Raw genomic sequence first — 21,165 nt, 5'->3', positions numbered from 1 at the left:
TTTGTAGCGCAAAATGAGACAAGTACGGTCATACCAGCAGTAATGCACCGGATCCCATCAGAATTCCACAGTCAAGTGTGCTTGGGCGAGAGTAAAACTCAGATGGGTGACCTCTTGGGAAGTATTCGTGTTGCAACCATTTTTTTGCAGATGGTTCATTCGATGTTACGCTCAACTGGAACTATAGTCCGATCGTTTATTCTCAAATATGAGTTACGGAGCTAGAAAATTTTAGTTGATATTAGAACGAGAAGGAGGGGTATAGTGTGCACGCATAAGGAAATAAATAACGAGAGGGGGGAGGGAAGGAGAATGAGTGTATGTATTTGCAGCGCCAGAATAAAACAGGTGCGATCATACCAGCACTAATGAACCATATCCCTTCTGAACTCTGCATTTAAGTTTGCTTGGGCGAGAGTTATACTATGATGGGTGACCTACTTGGAAGTCCTCGTGTTGCACCCATTATTTTGTAGATGGGTGGTTCGTCGTTACATGCGATTGGAACTATAGTTCGCTGGTTTATTCACAAATGTGAGTCACGGCGCCAGGGCATTTTACTTGATATTAGAACGAGAAACAGAGGTGCAGTGTGCACGTGCAAGGAAACAAATGACGGGAGGGGGGAGGGAAGGAGAAGGAGTGTATGTATTTGCAGCATGGAATGAAGCAGGTGCTATCATACCAGCACTAATGCACCGAATCCCATCAAAACTTCGCAATTAAGTGTGCTTGGGCGAGAGTAGTACCAGGATGGGTGAGCTCCTGAGAAGTCCTCATGTTGTACCCATTTTTTTGCAAATGGGTCGTTCAATGTTACGCGCGACTGGAACTATGATCCGTTGGTTTATTCGCAAATGTGAGTCACGGCACTGGAGCATTTTACTTGATATTAGAACGAGAAGGAGAGGTGCAGTGTGCACGCACAATGAAACAAATGATGGGAGGGGGGAGGGAAGGAGAAGGAGTGTATGTATTTACAGCGCGGAATGAAATATGTGCGATCATAGTAGCACTAATGCACCAGATCGCATCAGAACTCCATAGTTAGGTTTGCTTGGGCGAGAGTAGTACTAGGATGGGTGACCTCCTTGGAAGTCCTCATGTTGTACCCATTTTCTTTCAGATGGGTCGTTCGACGTTATGCGCGAGTGAAACTATGGTCCAGTGGTTTATACGCAAATGTTAGTCTCGGCACCAGGGCATTTTAATTGATATTAGAATGAGAAGAGGAGGTGCAGTGTGCACGCACAAGGAAACAAATGATAGGAGGGGGAGAGAAGAAGAAAGAGTGTATGTATTTGCAGCGCAGAAGCAAACAAGTGCGATCATACCAGCACTAATACACCGGATCCCCTCAGAACTCCGCTGTTAAGTGTGCTTAGGCGATAGTAATACTAGGATGGGTGACCTCTTGGAAAGTCCTCGTGTTTCACTTATTCTTTTGTAGATGGATCGTTCGACAGTACATGCGGCTATAATTATGGTCCGCTGGTTTATTCGCAAATGTGAGTCACGGCGCCTGGGCAATTTACTTGATATTAGAACAAGAAGGAGAGGTGTAGTGTGCACGCACAAGGAAACAAAATGACAGTAGTGGGGAGGGAATGAGAAGGAGTATATGTATTTGCAGCGCGGAATGAAACAGGTGTGATCATAGCAGCACTAATGCACCGGATCCAATCAGAACTCCGTAGTTAAGTTTGCTTGGGTGAGAGTAGTATTAGGATGGGTGACCTCCTTGGAAGTCCTCGTGTTGCACCAATTGTTTTTGTAAATGGGTCATTTGATGTTACGCGTGACTGGAACTATTGCCCCTTGGTTTATTCGCAAATGTGAGTCACGGCGCCGGGGCATTTTACTTGATATTAGAACGATAAGGAGAGGTGCAGTGTGAACGCACAAGGAAACAAATGACAGGAGGGGGAGGGAAGGAGAAGGAATGTATGTATTTGCAGTGCGGAATGAAACAAGTGCGATCATATCTGCCCTAATGCACCGGATCCCATAAGAACTCCACACTTAAGTGTGCTTGGGCGAGAGTAGTACTTGGATGTGTGACCTACTGGGAAGTCTTCGTGTTGCACCAATTTTTTTCAGATGAGTCGTTCGACGTTACGCGCGACTGGAACTATGGTCCGCTGGTTTATATGCAAATGTTAGTAACGGCACAGGGACATTTTAATTGATATTAGAACGATAAGGAGAGGTGCAGTATGCACGCCATAGGAAACAAATGACGAGAGGGGGAAGGGAAGGAGAAGGAATATATGTATTTGCAACGCGAAAGCAAATAGGTGTGATCATACTAGCACTAATGCACTGGATCCCATCAGAACTCCGCAGTTAAGTGTGCTTGGGCGAGAGTAGTACTAGGATGGGTGACCTCCTTGGAAGTCCTCGTGTTGCACCCATTTTCTAGCAGATGGGTTGTTCGACGTTATGTGCAACTGGAACTATGGTCCGTTGGTTTATTCGCAAATGTGAGTTACGCCGTCGAGGCATTTTAATTGATATTAAAACGAAGAGAAAAGGTGCAGTGTGCACGCACAAGGAAACAAATTACTGGAGGGGAGAGGGAAGGAGAAGGAGTGTATATATTTGCAATGCGAAAGCAAACAAGTGCGATCATACCAGTACTAATGCACCGGTTTCCATCAAAACTCTACTGTTAAGTGTGCTTGGGCGAGAGTAGTACTAAGATGGGTGACCTCTTAGAAAGTCCTCGTGTTTCACCTATTCTTTTGCAGATGGATCGTTCGACATTACGCGCGACTTGAATTATGGTCCGCTAGTTTATTCGTAAATGTGAGTCACGGCGCTGGGGTATTTTACTTGATATTAGAAGGAGAATTAGAGATACAGTGTGCACGCCCAAGGAAACAAATGAGGGGAGGGGGAGGGAAGGAGAAGGAGTGTATGTATTTGCAGTATGGAATGAAACAGGTGCGATCATACCAGCACTAATGCACTAGATCCCAACAGAACTCCACAGTTAAGTGTGCTTGGGCAATAGAAGTACTAGGATGGGTGACCTCCTTCGAAGTCCTCGTGTTGCACCCATTTTTTTGTAGATAGGTCATTTGACATTACGCGCAACTTGAATTATTATCCACTGATTTATATGCAAATGCTAATCATGGCACCGGGGCATTTTAATTGATATTAGAACGAGAGGGAGACGTGTAGTTTGCATGCACAAGGAAACAAATGACGGTAGTGGGGAGGGAAGGAGAAGGATTGTACGTATTTGCAGCGCGAAAGCAAATAGGTACGATCATATCAGGACTAATGCACTGAATCCTATCGAAACTCTACTATTAAGTATGCTTGAGCGAGAGTAGTACTAGGATGGATGACCTCCTAGGACATCCTCGTGTTGCACCCATTTTTTTGCAGATGGGTCGTTCGACGTTGCACGCAACTGAAACTATGGTCTGCTGGTTTATTCACAAATTTGAGTCACGGCGCCGGGGCATTTTACTTGATATTAGAATGAGAAGGAGAGGTGCAGTGTGCACGCACAAGGAAACAAGTGACGGGAGGGGGGAAGGAAGGAGAAGGAGTGTATGTATTTGCAGCGCAGAATGAAACAGGTGCCATTATACCATCACTAATTCACCGGATCCCATCAGAACTCTGCAGTTAAATGTGCGTGGGCGAGTGTGGTACTAGGAGTGGTGACCTCTTGGGAAGTTCTCATATTGCACCTATTTTTTTGCAGATGGGTCGTTCGACGTTACGCGCAAGTGGAGCAATGTTCCGCTGGTTTATTTACAAATGTGAATCACGATACTGGAGCATTTTACTTGATATTAGAACGAGAAGGAGAGGTGCAGTGTGCACGAATAAAGAAACAAATGATGGGAGGGGGGAGAGAAGGAGAATGAGTGAATGTATTTGCAGCGCGAAATGAAATAGGTGCCATTATGCCATCACTAATTCACCAAATCCCATCAGAACTCCGCAGTTAAATGTTCTTGGGGGAGTGTAGTACTAGAAGTGGTGACCTCCTGAGAAGTCCTCGTGTTGCACCTATTTTTTTGCAGATGGGTCATTTGCCGTTAGGCGTGATTGAAATTATGGTCCGCTGGTTTATTTACAAATATGAGTCACGGCACCAGGGTATTTTACATGATATTAGAACGAGAAGGAGAGATGCGTTGTGCACGCCCAAGGAAACAAATGACGGGAGGGGGAGGGAAGGAGAAGGAATGTATGTATTTGCAGTAAGGAATGAAACGGGTGCCATCATACCAGCACTAATGCACTGGATCCCATCAGAACTCCACAGTTAAGTGTGCTTGGGCGATAGTAGTACTAGAATGGGTGACCTCTTTCGAAGTCCTCATGTTTTACCCATTTTTTTGTAGATTAGTCCTTCGACGTTATGCGCGACTAAAACTATGGTCCGCTAGTTTATTCGCAAATGTGAGTCACGGCGCCAGGGCATTTTACTTGATGTTAGAACGAGAATGGGAGGTGCAAGGTGCATGCACAGGCAAACAAATGACGGGAAGGGAGAGGGAAGGAGAAGGGGTGTATGTATTTGCAGCACGGAATGAAACAGGTGTCATTATACCATCACTAATTCACCGGATCCCATCAGAACTCCGCAGTTAAATGTGCTTGGGCGAGTGTAGCAGTAGGAGTGGTGACCTCTTAGGAAGTTCTCGTGTTGCACCTATTTTTTTGTAGATGGGTCGTTCGACGTAATGCGCGACTAGAACTATAGTTCGCTGGTTTGTTCGCAAATGTGAGTCACGGCGCTGGGGCATTTTCTTTGATATTAGAACGAGAAGGGGAGGTGCAGTGTGCACGCACAAGGAAACAAATGACGGGAGGGGGGAGGGAAGTAGAAGGACTGTATGTATTTGCAGCGCGGAATGAAAAAAGTGCCATTATGCCATCACTAATTCACTGGATCCCATCAGAACTTCGCAATTAAATGTGCTTGGGCGAGTGTAGTACTAGGAGTGGTGACCTCTTGGGAAGTCCTCATATTGCACCCATTTTTTTGCAGATGGGTTATTCGACGTTACGCGCGACTGGAGCTTTGTTCCGCTGGTTTATTCACAAATGTGAATCACGACACTGGGGCATTTTATTTGATATTAGAACGAGAAGGAGAGGTATAGTGTGCATGCACATGGAAACAAATGATGGGAGGAGGAGCGAAGGAGAAGTAGTGTATGAATTTGCAGCGTAGAATGAAACAGATGCGATCATACCAGCAATAATGCACCGGATACCATCAGAACTCCGCAGTTAAGTGTGCTTTTCCGAGAGTGGTACTAGGATGGGTGTCCTCCTGGGAAGTCCTCGTGTTGCACCCATTTTTTTGTAGATGGGTCGTTCGACGTTACGCGCTACTAGAACTATGTTCCACTTTTTTTTTCGCAAATATGAGTCACGGCGCCGGGACATTTTACTTGGTATTAAAATGAGAAGGAGAGGTGCAGTGTGCACGCAAATGGAAACAAATGACGGGAGGGAGGATTGAAGGAGAAGGAGTATGTATTTGCAGCGTAGAATGAAACATGTGCGATCATACTAGCATTAATGCACCGAATCTCATTAGAACTCTGCAGTTAAGTGTGTTTGGGCGAGAGTAGTATTAGGATGGGTGACTTCTAGGAAGTTTTCATGTTGCACCTGCTTTTTTCTTAATATTTTTTGTGCATCCATTTATAGTCCATCACGTGACAAGAGTGTCATTATGAGCATCGTAAATAATAGAACAAGCAAAATAGAGGTGCAACGGGCGGTCCATTTATCTGGGCGTGAGTCGAGACAACGGAGCATTTTGTTTGATATTACAACTAGAAGTAGAGGTGCGGTGTCCACATAGAATGAAACAAATGATGGGAGGGGGGGAGGGAAAGAGAAGGGGTATATGTATTTGAAGTGAGGAATAGGATGGGTGAGATCATACTAGCACTAATGCATCGAATCCCATCATAATCTACAGTTAAGCGTGTTTGGGTGAGAGTAGTACTAGGATAAGTGACCTCCTGGGAAGTGCTTGTGTTGCACCCGTTTTTTTGCGGATAGGGCATCAAACGTTACGTGCGACCAGAGCCATAGTCTACTAGTTCATTTGCCGGCGTGAGTCGCCGCGCCGAAGAATTTTGCTTACTTTTTTTTGTGCACTCAATAATAGTCCACCACATGATAAGAGAGTCCTTACAAGCATCTTATATAGTAGAACAACAACAAAAAAAGATGTGGCAGGTGGTCTTTTAATCTGGGCATAAGTCGAGGCGCTTGGGCATTTTGCTTGATATTAGAACTAGAAACAGAGATGCAGTGTGCGCGCACAGCAAAAAAAAATGACGGGAGATGGGAGGAAAGGAGAATGTGTATATGTATTTGCAATGCGGAATGGAAAGGGTGCGGTCATACCAGCACTTATGCACCAGATCCCATTGAACTATGCAGTTAAGCATGCTTGGGCGAGAGTAGTACTAGGATCGGTAACCTCCTGAGAAGTCCTCGTGTTGAACTGTCTTTTTGCAAACAGGGCAAAAAACGATACATATGATCGGAGCCACAATCTGCTGGCATGAGTCGCGTCGCCAGAAAATTTTTCTTCCTATTTTTCGTGCATTTATTTATAGTCTACCACGTGATAAGAGTGTCATTATGAGCATCTTACATAGTAGAATAAAGAAAAAAAAGGTACGACAAGCGGTCCTTTCTTCTGGCGTGAGTCGAGGTGTCGGGGCATTTCACTTGATATTAGAACTATAGACAGAGGTGCGGTGTGCGTGCACAGGGAAAAAAATGACGGGTAGGGGGAGGGAAGGAGAAGGGGTATATGCATTTGAAGAGCGAAATAAAAGGGGTGTAATCATACTAGCATTAATGCACCGGATCCCATCGAACTCCGTAGTTAAGCGTGCTTGGACGAGAGTAGTACTAGGATGGGTGACCTCTTTTGAAGTTCTCTTGTTTCACCTGTCTTTTTGTAGATGGGGCATTAAACGTTACGCGCAATCGGAGCCATAGTCTGCTGGCACTAGTAGCAACGTTTAAACATTTTGCTTAATATTTTACGTGCACTTATTTGTAGTCCACCACGTGATAAGAGTCTCATTACGAGAGTCTTACATAGTAGAACAACGAAAAAAGAGCGCAGCGGGCCTCCGTTCTTTTGGGCGTGAGTCGAAGCGACATGGCATTTCGCTTTATATTAGAACTAGAAGCAGAGATGCGGTATGCCCGCACAGCGAAATAACTAATGGGAGGGGGGAGGGAAGGAGAAGGGCTATATGTATTTGCAATGGGCAATGGGACAGTTGCGATCATACAAACACTAATGCACAGGTTCCCATCAGAACTCTGTAGTCAAGCGTGCTTGGGCGAGATTAGTTTTAGGATGGGTGACCTCCTAGAAAGTCCTCGTGTTGAACCCGTTTTTTTGTAGACGGGTGTTAAACGTTAAGTGCGATCATAGCCACACTCTGCTAGTGTGAGTCGCAGGGCCTGAAAATTTTGCTTAATATTTTTCGTGCATTTATTTATAGTCCACCACATGATAAGAGTGTCATTACGAGTATCTTACATAGTATAACAATGAAAAATGAGGTACGGCGGGTGGTCCATTCATCTTGGTGTGAGTCTAGGTGCCGGGGTATTTCGCTTGATATTAGAACTAGAAACAGAGGTGTGGTGTGTGCGCACAACAAAACAAATGACGGGAGGGGGAGGGAAAGAGAAGGGGTGTAGGTACTTGCAGCGTGGAATGGAAGGGGTGCGATCATACCTGCATTAATTCACTGGATCCCATCGAATTTCGTAGTTAAGTGTGATTGGGCGAAGTAGTACTAGGATGGGTGACCTCCTGGAAAGTTTTCATTTTCCACTCGTTTTTTTGCTGACGGGACGTTAAACATTATGCGCGATCAAAGCCATTGTCCCTCGTAGTGAGTCGTAACGCCAAGACATTTTTCTTAATATTTTTCGTGCATTCATTTATAGTTCGCCATGTGATAAGATTGTCATTACGAGTATCTTACATAGTAGAATAACCAAATACGAGGTGCAAGGGGTAGTCCGTTCATCTGGGCGTGAGTCAAGGTGCCAGAGAATTTTGCTCTATATTAGAACTATAAGTAGAGGTGCGGTGTTCACGCATAGCGAAACCAATAACAGGGGGGGAGAAGGGGTATATGTATTTGTAGCGCAAAATAGAAGAGGTGCGATCATACTAGCACTAATGCACCAGATCCCATCGAACTCCGTAGTTGAGCGTGCTTTGGCGAGAGTAGTACTAGGATGGGTGATCTTTTGGGTAGTCTTTGTGTTGCACCCGTTTCTTTACAGATGGGATGTTAAACATTATGCGCAATAGGAGCCACAGTTCGCCGACATGAGTCGTGGCGCCAGATTTTTCATGCATACATTTATAGTCCATCACGAGATAAGAATTTCATTACGATTATCTTACATAGTAGAACAATGAAAATAGAGTTGTGGGGGGCGGTCTGTTCATCTGGGCATGAGTCGAGATGCCTTGGCATTTCGCTTGATATTAGAACTAGAAACAGAGGTGCGGTGTGCGCGCACAAGAAAATAAATGATGAGATGGGAGAGGGAAGGAGAAGTGGTATATATATTTGAAGCGGAGAATGAAACAAGTGCCATTATACCATCAGTAATTCAGCGGATCCCATCAAAACTCCGCAGTTAATTGTGCTTGTGCGAGTGTAGTACTAGGAGTGGTGACCTCCTGAGATGTCGTCCTGTTGCACCTATTTTTTTCAGGTGGGGCATTCGACGTTACGCACGACTGGAACTTTGGTCCACTGGCTTATGCGCAAATGTGAGTCAAGGCGATGGTGTATTTTACTTGATATTCGAAAGAGAAGCTGAGGTTCAGTGTGCACGCACAAGGAAACAAATGACGAGAGGGGGGAGGGAAGGAGAAGAAGTGTATGTATTTGCAGTGCGGAATGAAACAGGTGCCATCATACCATCACTAATTCACCAGATCCCATCATAACTTTGCAGTTAAATGTGCTTGGGCGAGTGAAGTACTAGGAGTGGTGACCTCCGGGAAAGTCATTGTGTTTCATTTATTTTTTTTAGATGGGGCGTTCGACGTTAAGCGTTACTGAAACTATGGTCCGGTGGTTTATTCGCAAATGTGAGACACGACGCCGAAGCATTTTACTTAATATTAGAACGAGAAAGAGAGGTGCAGTGTGCACGCACAAAGAAACAAATGATGAGAGGGTGGAGGGAAGGAGAAGGTGTGTATGTATTTATAGCGCGGAATGAAACAGGTGCGATCATACCAATAGTAATGCACCGGATCCCATCAGAACTCCGCTGTTATATGTGCTTGGGCGAGAGTAGTACTAGGATGGGTGACCTCTTGGGAGGTACTCGTGTTGCACCCATTTTTTTGCAGATGGGTCGTTCGACGTTATGCGCGACTGGAACTATGGTACGGTGGTTTATTCGTAAATGTGAGTCACGGTGCTGAGACATTTTACTTGATATTAAAATGAGAAGGAGAGTTGGAGTGTGCACGCACAAGGAAACAAATGACAGGAGGGGGGAGGGAAGGAGAAAGAGTGTATGTATTTGCAGCGCAGAATGAAATAGGTGCCATTTTACCATCACTAATTCACCGGATCCCATCAGAACTCTGCAGTTAAGTGTGCTTGGGTGAGAGTAGTATTAGGATGGGTGACTTCCTGGGAAGTACTCGTGTTGCATCCATTTTTTTTACAGATGGATTGTTCGACGTTAAGCGCGACTGGAACAATGGTCTGCTAGTTTATTCGCAAATGTGAGTAAAGGCACCAGTGTATTTACTTGATATTAGAAAGAGAAGCAGAGGTTCAGTGTGCATGCACAAGGAAACAAATGACGGGAGGGGGGAGGGATGGAGAAGGAGTGTATGTATCTGCAGCACGGAATGAAACAGGTGCAATCATACTAGTACTAATTCAACGGATTCCATCAGAACTCCGCAGTTTAGTGTCCTTGGACGAGAGTAGTAATAGGATGGGCAACCTCTTGGAAAGTATCTGTGTTGCACCCATTATTTTACAGATGGGTCGTTCGATGTTACGCACGACTAGAACTATGATCTGCTGGTTTATTCGCAAATGTGAGTCACAGCGTCAATGCATTTTACTTAATATTAGAACGAGAAGGAGAGGTACAATATGCATGCACAAGGAAACAAATGACAGGAGGTGGGAGGGAAGGAGAAGGAGTGTATGTATTTGCAGCGCAGAATGAAACATGTGCGATCATACCAGCACTAATTCACAGGATCCCATCAGAACTCTGCATTTAAGTCTGCTTGGGAGAGAGTAGTACTAGGATGTGTGACCTCCTCGGAAGTACTTGTGTTGTATCCATTTTTTTGCAGATGGGTTGCTCGACGTCACATGCGACTTGAACTAAGGTCCGCTTGTTTATTGGCAAATGTGAGTCACAGCGCTGGAGCATTTTACTTGAAATTAGAACGAGAAGGAGTGGTGCAGTATCCACGCACAATGAATCAAATGACTGGAGGGGGGAGGGAAGGAGAAAGAGTGTATGTATTTGCATCGCAGAATGACACAGGTGACATTATACCAGCACTAATGCACCGGATCCCATCAGAACTCCGAAATTAAGTGTTCTTGGGCGAGAGTAGTACTAGAATGGGTGACCTCCTAGGAAGTCCTCGTGTTGCACCTATTTTTTTACAGATGGGTCGTTCGACGTTACGCGCGACTAGAACTATGGTTCGCTGGTTTATTCGCAAATATTAGTCACGGCGCGGGGTCATTTTACTTGATATTAGAACGAGAATGAGAGGTGCAGTGTGCGCGCACTAGGAAACAAATAACAGGGGGAGGGAGGGACAGAGAAGGAGTGTAAGTATTTGTATCGCAGAATGAAACAGGTGCCATTATACCATCACTAATTCACCGGATCCCATCCTAACTCTACAGTTAAATATTCTTTAGCGAGTGTAGTACTAGAAGTAGTGACCTCCTGGGAAGTCCATATGTTGCACCTATTTTTTTCAGATGGGGCGCTCGACATTACGCGGGACTGGAACTATGGTCTACTAGTTTATTTGCAAATGTGAGTCACAGCGCTGAGACATTTTACTTGATATTAGAATGAAAACCAGAGGTGCAGTGTACACGCATAAGGAAACAAATGACGGGAGGGGGGAGGGAATGAGAAGAAGTGTATGTATTTGCAGCACAGAATGAAACAGGTGCCATTATACCATCACTAATTCACTAGATCCCATCAGAACTCCATAGTTAAATATGCTTGGGCGAGTGTAGTATTAGGAGTTATGACCTCCTGGGAAGTCCTCGTGTTGCACACATTTTTTTGCAGATGGGTCGTTCGACGTTACGCACGACTGGAACTATGGTCAGCTGGTTTATTCTCAAATGTGAGTGACAACACCAGAGTACCTCATTTTTCATTGTTCTACTATGTAAGATACTCGTAATGACACTCTTATCATGTGGTGGATTATAAATGAATGCACGAAAAATATTAAGCAAAATATTTTGGCACCACGACTCATGCCGGCAGACTATGACTCCTATTGAGCATAACATTTAACACTCTATTCGTAAAAAGATGGGCACAACATGAGGACTTCCCAAAAGATCACCCATCCTAGTACTACTCTCGCCAAAACACGCTCAAGTAGGGAATTCGATGGGATCCGGTGTATTAGTGCTAGTATGATCGCACCTCTTATATTTTGCGCTACAAATACATATACCGCTTCTCCCTCCCTCCTCCCCTGTTATTTGTTTCGCTATGCGCGAACACGGCACCTCTACTTATAGTTCTAATATAGAGCAAAATGCTCCAGCGCCTCGACTCACACCCCGATTGACGGACTGCCCCCTGCACCTCATTTTTTGTTATTCTACTATGTAAGATGCTCGTAATGACACTCTTATCACGTGGTAAAGTATAAATGAATGCATAAAAAATATTTAAAAAAATGTCTTGGCCCTGCGACTCACTCAGAAGGACAATGGCTTTGATCGCGCATAATGTTTAACGTCCCATCAGTTAAAAAAATGAGTGGAACAAGAGAACTTTCCAGGAGGTCACCCATCCTAGTACTACTTTTGCCCAAACACACTTAACTACGAAATTCGTTGGGATCCAGTGCATTAGCGCAGGTATGATCGCACCCCTTCAATTCCACGCTGCGAGTACATATACCCCTTCTCCTTCCCTCCCCCCTCCCGTCATTTGTTTTGTTGTGCGCACACACCACACCTCTGTTTCTAGTTCAAATATCAAGCGAAATACCCAGGCACCTCGGCTCACGCCCAAATGAATGGATCGCCCGCCGTACCTCATTTTTCATAGTTATACTATGTAAGATACTCGTAATGACACTCTTATGACATGGTGAACTATAAATAAATACACGAAAAATATTAAGCAAAATTTTCAGGCCCCGCGACTCACACCGGTAGACTGTGGCTCCGATCGCACTTAATGTTTAACACCCTGTCTACAAAAAGACGGGTTCAACACGAGGACTTTTCAGGAGGTCACCTATCCAAGAAATAATCTCGGCCAAGCATGTTTGACTACAGAGTTCTGATGGGATCCTGTGCATTAGTGTTTGTATGATCGCAACTGTCCCATTCCCCACTGCAACTACATATAGCCTTCTCCTTCCCTCCCCCAACCCATCATTTATTTCGCTGTGCGGGCAAACTGCATCTCTGCTTCTATTTCTAATATAGAGTGAAATGCCATGTCGCTTCGACTCACGCCAAGAAGAACGTAGGCCCGTTGCGCCTCTTTTTTTATTGTTCTACTATGTAAGACTCTCGTAATGAGACCCTTATCACATGTTGAACTACAAATAAGTGCATATAAAATATTAAGCAAAATGTTTCAACGTCGCTACTCATGCGGGCGAATTATGGCTCCGATCGCGCATAACGTTTGGAGCTCCATCTGTAAAAAGATGGGTGCAACAAGAGAACTTCCTAGGAGGTCACTCATCCTAGTACTACTTTCGCCCCCCTCCCGTCATTTGTTTCCTTGTGCGTGCATAATGGACCTCTCATTCTCGTTCTAATATCATGTAAAATGCTCCGCTGTTGTGACTCACATTTGCAAATAAACTAGCAGACCATAGTTCCAGTAGTGCGTAACGTCAAACGACCCATCTGTAAAAAAATGGGTGCAACACGAGTACTTCCCAGGAAGTCACCCATCCTAGTACTACTCTCGCCCAGGCACACATAACTGCAGAGTTCTGATAGGATCCGATGCATTAGTGCTGGTATGATTGCACCTGTTTGATCCTTCACTGTAAATACATACACTCCTCCTTCCCTCCTCCTTTCTATCATTGTTTTCCTTGTGCGTGCACACTGCATATCTTCTTCTCATTTTAATATCAAGTAAAACGCCTCAGCGCGTGACTCATATTTGCAAATAAATCAGCGGACCATAGTTCCAATCGCGCATAACGTCGAACGACCCATTTGTAAAAAAATGGGTGCAACACGAGTACTTCCTAAGAGGTCACCCATCCTAGTACAACTCTCGCTCAAGAGCACATAAGTGCAGAGTTTTGGTGAGATCCGGAGCATTAGTGCTGGTATGATCGCACCTATTTCATTCTGCGCAGCAAATACATACACTCCTTCTCCTTCCCTCCCCCCTTCCGTCATTTGTTTCCTTGTGCGTACATACTGCACCTCTCCTTCTCGTTCTAATATCAAGTAAAATGCCCGGCACCGTGACTCACATTTGCGAATAAACCAGCGGAGCATAGTTCTAGTCGCGCGTAACGTCAAACGACCAATCTGCAAAAAAATGGGTGCAACACGAGGACTTCCCAGGAGGTCACCTACCCTAGTACTACTCTCGCCCAAGCACACTTAACAACGGAGTTCTGATGGGATCCAGTGCATAAGTTCCACTATGATCGCACATATTTCATTCCGTGCTGCAAACACATACACTCCTTCTCCTTCCTTCCCCCCTCCCGTCATTTGTTTCCTTGTGCGTGCACACCACACCTCTCCTTCTCGTTCTAATATCAATTAAAATGCCTTGGCACCGTGAGTCACATTTGTGAATAAACCAGCAAAACATAGTTCCAGTCCTGCGTAACTTCGAACAACCCATCGAAAAAAAAAATGTGTGCAACACGAGTACTAACCAAGAGGTCACCCATAATAGTACTACTCTCGCCCAAACACACTTAACTGCGGAGTTCTGATAGGATCCAGTGCATTAGTGCTGGTATGATCGCACCTGTTTCAATTCGCGCTGCAAATACATACACTCCTTCTCCTTCCCTCCCCCTCCCGTCATTTGTTTCCTCGTGCGTGCACACTGCACCTCTCATTCTTGTTCTAATATCAAGTAAAATGTCCTGGCACCGTGACTCAAATTTGCGAATAAACCAGCGGACCATAGTTCCAGTCCCGTGTAATATCGAACGACACATTTTAAAAAAAATAGATGCAACACGAGGACTTCCCAAGAGGTCACCCATCCTAGGACTACTCCCACCCAAGCACACTTAACTGCGGAGTTCAGATGGGATCTGGTGCATTAGTGCTGGTATGATCGCACCTATTTCATTCCGCACTGCAAATGTATACACTTTTTCTCCTTCCCTCCCCCCTCCCATCATTTGTTTCCTTATGCGTGCACACTGTACATCTGCTTCTCGTTCAAATATTAAGTAAAATACCCCGGCGCCTTAACTCACATTTACGAATAAACCAGCGAAACCTAGTTCTAGTCGTGCGTAATGCTGAATGCCCTATCTGGAAAAAATAGGTGCAACACGAGAACTTCCCAGGAGGTCACCACTCCTAGTACTACACTTGCCCAAACACATTAAACTGCGGAGTTCTAATGGGATTTGGTGAATTAGTGATGGTATAATGGCACATGTTTCATTTTGCACTGCAAATACATACAGTCCTTCTCCTTCCCTCCCCCCTCCCGTCATTTGTTTCCTTGTGCGTGCGTACTGCACATCTCATTCTCCTTCTAATATCAAGTAAAATAGCTCGGTGCCGTGACTCAAATTTGCTAATAAACCAGCGGACCTAGTTACAGTCGCGTGTAACGTGGAACGATATATCTGCAAAAAAATGGGTGCAACACGAGTACTTCCGAGGAGGTCACCCATCCTAGTACTACTCTCGCCCAAGCAAACTTAAATGCAGAGTTCTGATGGGATCCGGTGCATTAGTGCTGATATGATAGCACATGTTTCATTCCGCGTTTCAAATACATACACTCCTTCTGATTCCCTCCCCCCTCCCGTCATTTGTTTCCTTGTGCTTGCACACTGCGCCTCTCCTTCTCGTTCTAATATCAAGTAAAATGTCTCGGCACCATTACTCACATTTGCGAACAAACCAGCGGATCGTAGTTCCAGTTGCGCGTAACTTCGAACGACTAATCTGCAAAAAAATAGGTGCAACACGAGTACTTCCCAAGAGGTCACCGAACCTAATACTACTCTCGCCCAAGCGCACTTAACTGCGGAATTCTGATGGGATCCAGTGAATTTGTTCTGGCATGATCGGACCTATTTCATTTCGTGCTGCAAATACATACACTCCTTCTCCTTTCTTCCCCCCTCCCGTCATTTGTTTCCTTGTGCGTGCACACTGCGCCTCTGCTTATCTTTTTAATATCAACTAAAATACCCCGGTATGTTGACTCAAATTTGTGAATAAACTAGCAGAACCTAGTTCCAGTCGCGCGTAACATCAAATGCATTTTTGAAAAAAATAGGTGCAACACGAGGACTTCCCAGGAGGTCACCACTCTTAGTACTACACTCGCCCAAGCACATTTAACTGCGGAGTTCTGATGGGATCCGGTGAATTAGTGATGGTATAATGACACACGTTTCATTCTGCCCTGCGAATACATACACTCATTCTCCTTCCCTCCCCCGTCCCACCATTTGTTTCCTTGTGCGTGCATACTACACTTCTCCTTCTCCTTCTAATATCAAGTAAAATGGCTCGGTGTCGTGACTCAAATTTGTGAATAAACCAGCGGACCATAGTTACAGTCGCGTGTAACGTCGAACGACCCATCTGCAAAAAAATGGGTGCAACACGAGTACTTCCAAGGAGGTCACCCATTTTAGTACTACTCTCGCCCAAGCAAACTTAAATACAGAGTTCTGATGGGATCCGGTGCATTAGTGCTGGTATGATCGCACATGTTACATTCCGCGCTTCAAATACATATACTCCTTCTTATTCCCTCCCACCTCCCGTCATTTGTTTCCTTGTGCTTGCACACTGCGCCTCTCCTTCTTGTTCTAATATCAAGTAAAATGTCTCGGCACCGTTACTCACATTTGCGAATAAATCAGCGGACCATAGTTCCAGTTGCGCGTAACGTCGAACGACCCATCTGCAAAAAAATAGGTGCAACACGAGTACTTCCCAAGAAGTCACCCATCCTAATATTACTCTCGCCCAAGCACACTTATTGCGGAGTTCTGATGGGATCCGGTGAATTTGTTCTGGCATGATCGGACCTGTTTCATTCCGCGCTGCAAATACATACACTCCTTCTCCTTCCCTCCCCTCTCCCGTCATTTGTTTCCTTGTGCGCCTCTCCTTCTCCTTCTAATATCAAGTTAAATGCCTGGGCACCGAGACTCACATTTATGAATAAACCAATGGACCATAGTTCAAGTTGCGCGTAACGTCGAACGACCCATCTGCAAAAAATGGGTGAAACATAAGGACTTCCCAATAAGTAACCCATCCTAGTACTACTCTCTCCCAAACACACTTAACTGCGGAGTTCTGATGGAATCCGGTGCATTAACGCTGGTATGATCACTCATATTTCATTCAGCGCTGCAAATACACACACTCTTTCTCCTTCCATCCCCCCTCTCGTCATTTGTTTCCTTGTGGGTGCACTCTGCATCTCTCCTTCTCGTTCTAATATCAAGTAAAATGCCCCGGCAACGTGACTCACCTTTGCGAATGAACCAGTGGTTCATAATTTCATTCCCAGGAGGTCACCTATCCTAGTACTACTCTTGCCGAAGCACACTTAACTGTGGAGTTCTGATGGGATCCAGTGCATTAGTGCTCGTATGATCGCACCTGTTTCATTTGTGCTGCAAATATATACACTCCTTCTCCTTTCTTCCCCCTCCAGTCATTTGTTTCCTTGTGCGTGCGCATTGCACCTCTCTTTCTCGTTCTAATATCAAGTAAAATGCCACGGTGCCGTGACTCACATTTGTGAATAAACTAGCGGACCATAGTTCTAGTCGCGCGTAACGTCGAATGATCCATCTGAAAAAAAATGGGTGCAACACGAGAATTTCCTAGGAGGTCACCCATCCTTGTACTACTTTCGCCAAAACACACTTAACTGCGGAGTTCTGATGGGATCCGGTGCATTTGTGCTGGTTTGATCGCACTTGTTTCATTCTATGCTGCAAATACGTACACTCCGTCTCCTTCCCTCCCCCCTCCCATCATTTGTTTCCTTGTGCGTTCACACTGCACATCTCCTTCTCGTTCTAATATTAATTAAAATGCCCCTGCGCCTTGACTCACATTTGTGTATAAACTAGCGGACCATAGTTCTTGTCGCACGTAACGTAGAACGACCAATCTGAAAAAAAATTGGTGCAACACGAGGACTTCCTAGGAGGTCACCCATCCGAGTACTACTCTCGCCCAAGCACACTTGATTGCGGAGTTATGATGGGATCCGGTACATTAGTGCTGGTATAATCGCACCTGTTTCATTTTGCGCTGCAAATACATACACTTCTTCTCCTTTCTTCCCCCTCCCGTCATTTGTTTCTTTGTGTGTGCATTCTCCACCTCTCGTTCTCGTTTTAATATCAAGTAAAATACCACAGTGCCGTGACTCACATTTGCGAATAATCCAGCAGATCAAAATTCAAGTCGCACGTAACGTCGAAAGAATCATCTGCAAAAAAATGAGTGCAGCACGAGTACTTCTCAGGAGGTCACCCATCCTACTACTACTCTCGCCCAAGCACACATAACTGCAGAGTTCTGATGGGATCCGGTGCATTAGCGCTGGTATGATCGCACCTATTTCATTCTGCCCTGCAAATACATATACTTCTTCTCCTTTCCTCCCCCCTCCCGTCATTTGTTTCCTTGTGTGTGCGCACTGCACCTCTCCTTCTCGTTCTAATATCAAGTAAAATGCCCCGACACTGTGACTCACATTTACGAATAAACCAGTAGACAATAGTTCCAGTCGCGCGTAACGTCGAACGACCCATCTGCAAAAAAATTAGTGCAACACGAGCACTTCCGAGGAGGTCACTTATCCTAATACTACTCTCGCCCAAGCAAACTTAACTGTGTAGTTTTGATGGGATCCGGTGCATTAGTGCTGGCATGATCACACCAGTTTCATTCCGTGCTGCAAATACATACACTCCTTCTCCTTCCCTCCCCCCTCCTATCATTTCTTTCCTTGTGCGTGCACACTGCACCTCTCCTTCTCGTTCTAATATCAAGTATTATTTTTCACCGTCGTGACTCACATTTGTAAATAAACCAGCGGACAATAGTTCTAGTCGTGCGTAACGTCGAACGGCCCATCTCGACTCATGTCCATATGAACGGATCACCCGCCGCCTCTTGTTTTTTGTTTTTCTACTATTTAAGATGCTCGCAATTACACTCTCATCACGTGATGGGCTTTAATTGAATGCTGAAAAAATATTAAGAAAAATTCTCCGGTGCTGTGACTCACGTTTGCAAATGAACTGGCGGACCATCGCTCCACTCCAGTTGAATGTATAACGCCCCGTCTGCAAAAAGAATGGTGCAACACGAGAATTTCTCAGGAGATCACCCATCCTAGTACTACTCTCGCCCAAGCACGCTTAACTACGGAGTTGAGATGGAATCCGGTGAACTAGTGCTGGTATGATCGCACCCGTACTAGTTTGCGCCACAAGTAATATACCCCTTCTCCTTCCCTTTCCTCTCCCATCATTTATTTCGCTGTGCGCGCACCTCACCTCTGCATCTAATTCTAATATCAAGCAAAATACCCTGGCGCCTCGACCTGTGCCCATATGAACGGATAGCGCCGCATCTCGTTTTTTGTTGTTCTACTATGTAATATGCTCGCAGACACTCTTATCACCTGATGGGATTTAATTGAATGCATGAAAAATATTAAACAAAATGTCCCGGCACCGTGACTCACGTTTGCGAATGAACCAGTGGACTGTCGCTCCGATCCCGCGTAATGTTTAACGCCCAGTCTGTAAAAAGAAGGATGCAACACGAGAGCCGATAGCTTCCCAGGAGGTAATCCATCCTAGTACTACTCTCGCCCAAGCATGCATAACTGCAGAGTTCTGATGGGATCTGGTGAACTTGTGCTGGTATGATCGCACCCTTTCTTGTTTACGCCGCAAATACATATGCCCCTTCTCCTTCCCTCTCCCCTCCCATCATTTGATTCGCTGTGCGTGCACCTCACCTCCTTTTCTAGTTTTAATATTAAACGAAATGCCCCGGCGCCTCGACTCATGCCCATATGAACGGATCGCCCACCGCTCCTTGTTTTTTATTGTTATATTATGTAAGGTGCTTACAATGACACTCTTATCACGTGATTGGTTTTAATTGAATGTGTAAAAAATATTAAGCAAATTGCCCCGGCGGACCGTCGCTCCATTCTCGCATAACATTTAACACCCCATCTGTAAAAAGAAGGGTGCAACACGAGAACTTCCCAGAAGGTCACGCATCCTAGTACTACTCTCGCCCAAGAACGCTTGACTGCGGAGTTTTGATGGGATCCGATGAACTAGTGCTGGTATGATCGCAATCGTTTTGGTTTGCACCACAAACCAATATACCCCTTCCCCTTCCCTCTCCCTTCCCATCATTTATTTCTATGTGCGCGCAACTCACCTCTCCTTCTAGTTCTAATATCAAGCAAAATGCCCCGGCGCCTCGACTCATGTCTATATGAAACCCCGCTGCACCTCCTTTTTTATTGTTCTATTATGTAAGATGCTCGTAATGACACTCTCAACAAATGATGGGCTTTAATTGAATGCACGAAAAATATTAAGCAAAATGTCTCGACACCGTTACTTATGTTTGTGAATGAACCGTCGGACCATCGCTCTGGTCCCACATAACATTTAATGCCATGTCTACAAAAAGAAGGGTACAACACGAGTACTTCCCAAGAGGTCACCCATTCTAGTACTACTCTCGCTCAAGCACGCTTGACTTCAGAGTTCTGATAGGATCTGGTGAACTAGTGCTGGTATGATCGCACTCCTTCTAATTTGCGCCGCAAAGACATATACCACTTCTCCTTCCCTCTCCCTTTCCATCATTTGTTTCGCTGTGCACGCAACTCACCTCTGCTTCTAGTCCTAATATCGAGTGAAATGCCCTGGCACCTCGACTCATGCCCATATGAACGGATCGCCCGCCGCACCTCATTTTTCATTGTTCTACTATTCAAGATGCTCGCAGTGACACTCTCATCACGTGATGGGCTTTAATTGAATGCACGAAAAGTATTAAGCAAAATGCCCCTGCACTGTGACTCACGTTTATGAATGAATAGGCGGACCGTCGTTCCAGTCCTGCGTAATATTTAACGCCACATCTGCAAAAAAAAGGGTGCAACACGAGTGCTTCCCAAGAGGTCACCCATTGTAGAACTACTCTCGCCCAAGAACGCTTAACTGCAGAGTTCTGATGGATCCTGTGAACTAGTGCTGTTATGATCGCACCCCTTCTAATTTGCGCCGCAAAGACATATATCCCTTCTCCTTCCCTCTCCCTTCCCGTCATTTGTTTCGTTGTGTGCGCAATGCACCTCTGCTTCTAGTTCTAATATCGATTGAAATGTCCCGGCGCCTATACTCAAGTCTATATGAACGGAATACCCGCCGCACCTCTTTTTTTGTTGTTCTACTATGTAAGATGCTCGTAATAATAATCTTATCACGTGGTGGGCTATAATTAAATGCACGAATAATATTAAGCAAAATGCTCCAACGCTGTGACTCACGTTTGCGAATTAACCAGTGACTGTCACTCTAGTCCCGCGTAACATTTAACGCTCCACTGCAAAAAGAAGGGTGCA

The 21,165-nt window shown here is 45.1% G+C and overlaps 29 pseudogenes; 12 read left to right on the top strand and 17 right to left on the bottom strand.

Moving 5' to 3' along the window:
• The first annotated feature begins 346 nt into the window (after nt 1-346).
• LOC148256315 (5S ribosomal RNA) lies at nt 347-465 on the top strand (annotated as a pseudogene).
• An 855-nt stretch (nt 466-1,320) lies between these two features.
• LOC148256314 (5S ribosomal RNA) lies at nt 1,321-1,439 on the top strand (annotated as a pseudogene).
• Nucleotides 1,440-1,646: 207 nt separating this feature from the next.
• LOC148256313 (5S ribosomal RNA) lies at nt 1,647-1,765 on the top strand (annotated as a pseudogene).
• A 530-nt stretch (nt 1,766-2,295) lies between these two features.
• On the top strand, nt 2,296-2,414 carry LOC148256312 (5S ribosomal RNA; annotated as a pseudogene).
• Nucleotides 2,415-2,944: 530 nt separating this feature from the next.
• LOC148256311 (5S ribosomal RNA) lies at nt 2,945-3,063 on the top strand (annotated as a pseudogene).
• A 1,180-nt stretch (nt 3,064-4,243) lies between these two features.
• Nucleotides 4,244-4,362, top strand: LOC148256310 (5S ribosomal RNA; annotated as a pseudogene).
• A 1,178-nt stretch (nt 4,363-5,540) lies between these two features.
• Nucleotides 5,541-5,658, top strand: LOC148256309 (5S ribosomal RNA; annotated as a pseudogene).
• A 1,187-nt stretch (nt 5,659-6,845) lies between these two features.
• Nucleotides 6,846-6,963, top strand: LOC148256308 (5S ribosomal RNA; annotated as a pseudogene).
• A 1,236-nt stretch (nt 6,964-8,199) lies between these two features.
• On the top strand, nt 8,200-8,317 carry LOC148256307 (5S ribosomal RNA; annotated as a pseudogene).
• A 971-nt stretch (nt 8,318-9,288) lies between these two features.
• On the top strand, nt 9,289-9,407 carry LOC148256306 (5S ribosomal RNA; annotated as a pseudogene).
• A 206-nt stretch (nt 9,408-9,613) lies between these two features.
• On the top strand, nt 9,614-9,732 carry LOC148256305 (5S ribosomal RNA; annotated as a pseudogene).
• An 856-nt stretch (nt 9,733-10,588) lies between these two features.
• LOC148256304 (5S ribosomal RNA) lies at nt 10,589-10,707 on the top strand (annotated as a pseudogene).
• Nucleotides 10,708-13,201: 2,494 nt separating this feature from the next.
• On the bottom strand, nt 13,202-13,320 carry LOC148256303 (5S ribosomal RNA; annotated as a pseudogene).
• Nucleotides 13,321-13,846: 526 nt separating this feature from the next.
• LOC148256302 (5S ribosomal RNA) lies at nt 13,847-13,965 on the bottom strand (annotated as a pseudogene).
• Nucleotides 13,966-14,172: 207 nt separating this feature from the next.
• On the bottom strand, nt 14,173-14,291 carry LOC148256301 (5S ribosomal RNA; annotated as a pseudogene).
• A 205-nt stretch (nt 14,292-14,496) lies between these two features.
• On the bottom strand, nt 14,497-14,615 carry LOC148256300 (5S ribosomal RNA; annotated as a pseudogene).
• Nucleotides 14,616-15,144: 529 nt separating this feature from the next.
• On the bottom strand, nt 15,145-15,263 carry LOC148256299 (5S ribosomal RNA; annotated as a pseudogene).
• Nucleotides 15,264-15,469: 206 nt separating this feature from the next.
• On the bottom strand, nt 15,470-15,588 carry LOC148256298 (5S ribosomal RNA; annotated as a pseudogene).
• Nucleotides 15,589-15,792: 204 nt separating this feature from the next.
• On the bottom strand, nt 15,793-15,911 carry LOC148256297 (5S ribosomal RNA; annotated as a pseudogene).
• Nucleotides 15,912-16,117: 206 nt separating this feature from the next.
• Nucleotides 16,118-16,236, bottom strand: LOC148256296 (5S ribosomal RNA; annotated as a pseudogene).
• A 206-nt stretch (nt 16,237-16,442) lies between these two features.
• Nucleotides 16,443-16,560, bottom strand: LOC148256295 (5S ribosomal RNA; annotated as a pseudogene).
• A 192-nt stretch (nt 16,561-16,752) lies between these two features.
• On the bottom strand, nt 16,753-16,873 carry LOC148256294 (5S ribosomal RNA; annotated as a pseudogene).
• A 474-nt stretch (nt 16,874-17,347) lies between these two features.
• On the bottom strand, nt 17,348-17,466 carry LOC148256293 (5S ribosomal RNA; annotated as a pseudogene).
• Nucleotides 17,467-17,672: 206 nt separating this feature from the next.
• On the bottom strand, nt 17,673-17,791 carry LOC148256292 (5S ribosomal RNA; annotated as a pseudogene).
• Nucleotides 17,792-17,996: 205 nt separating this feature from the next.
• Nucleotides 17,997-18,115, bottom strand: LOC148256291 (5S ribosomal RNA; annotated as a pseudogene).
• A 743-nt stretch (nt 18,116-18,858) lies between these two features.
• LOC148256290 (5S ribosomal RNA) lies at nt 18,859-18,977 on the bottom strand (annotated as a pseudogene).
• A 787-nt stretch (nt 18,978-19,764) lies between these two features.
• On the bottom strand, nt 19,765-19,883 carry LOC148256289 (5S ribosomal RNA; annotated as a pseudogene).
• Nucleotides 19,884-20,226: 343 nt separating this feature from the next.
• LOC148256288 (5S ribosomal RNA) lies at nt 20,227-20,345 on the bottom strand (annotated as a pseudogene).
• A 348-nt stretch (nt 20,346-20,693) lies between these two features.
• On the bottom strand, nt 20,694-20,811 carry LOC148256287 (5S ribosomal RNA; annotated as a pseudogene).
• Between the last annotated feature and the right edge of the window lie 354 nt (nt 20,812-21,165).

Source organism: Carica papaya, chromosome 5, assembly GCF_054855325.1.
Source record: "Carica papaya isolate Zhongbai chromosome 5, ASM5485532v1, whole genome shotgun sequence".
In the NCBI taxonomy this organism is placed as follows: domain Eukaryota; kingdom Viridiplantae; phylum Streptophyta; class Magnoliopsida; order Brassicales; family Caricaceae; genus Carica; species Carica papaya.
The sequence above is the reverse complement of the archived record's forward strand: the minus strand, read 5'-3'. Positions and strand labels throughout refer to the sequence as shown.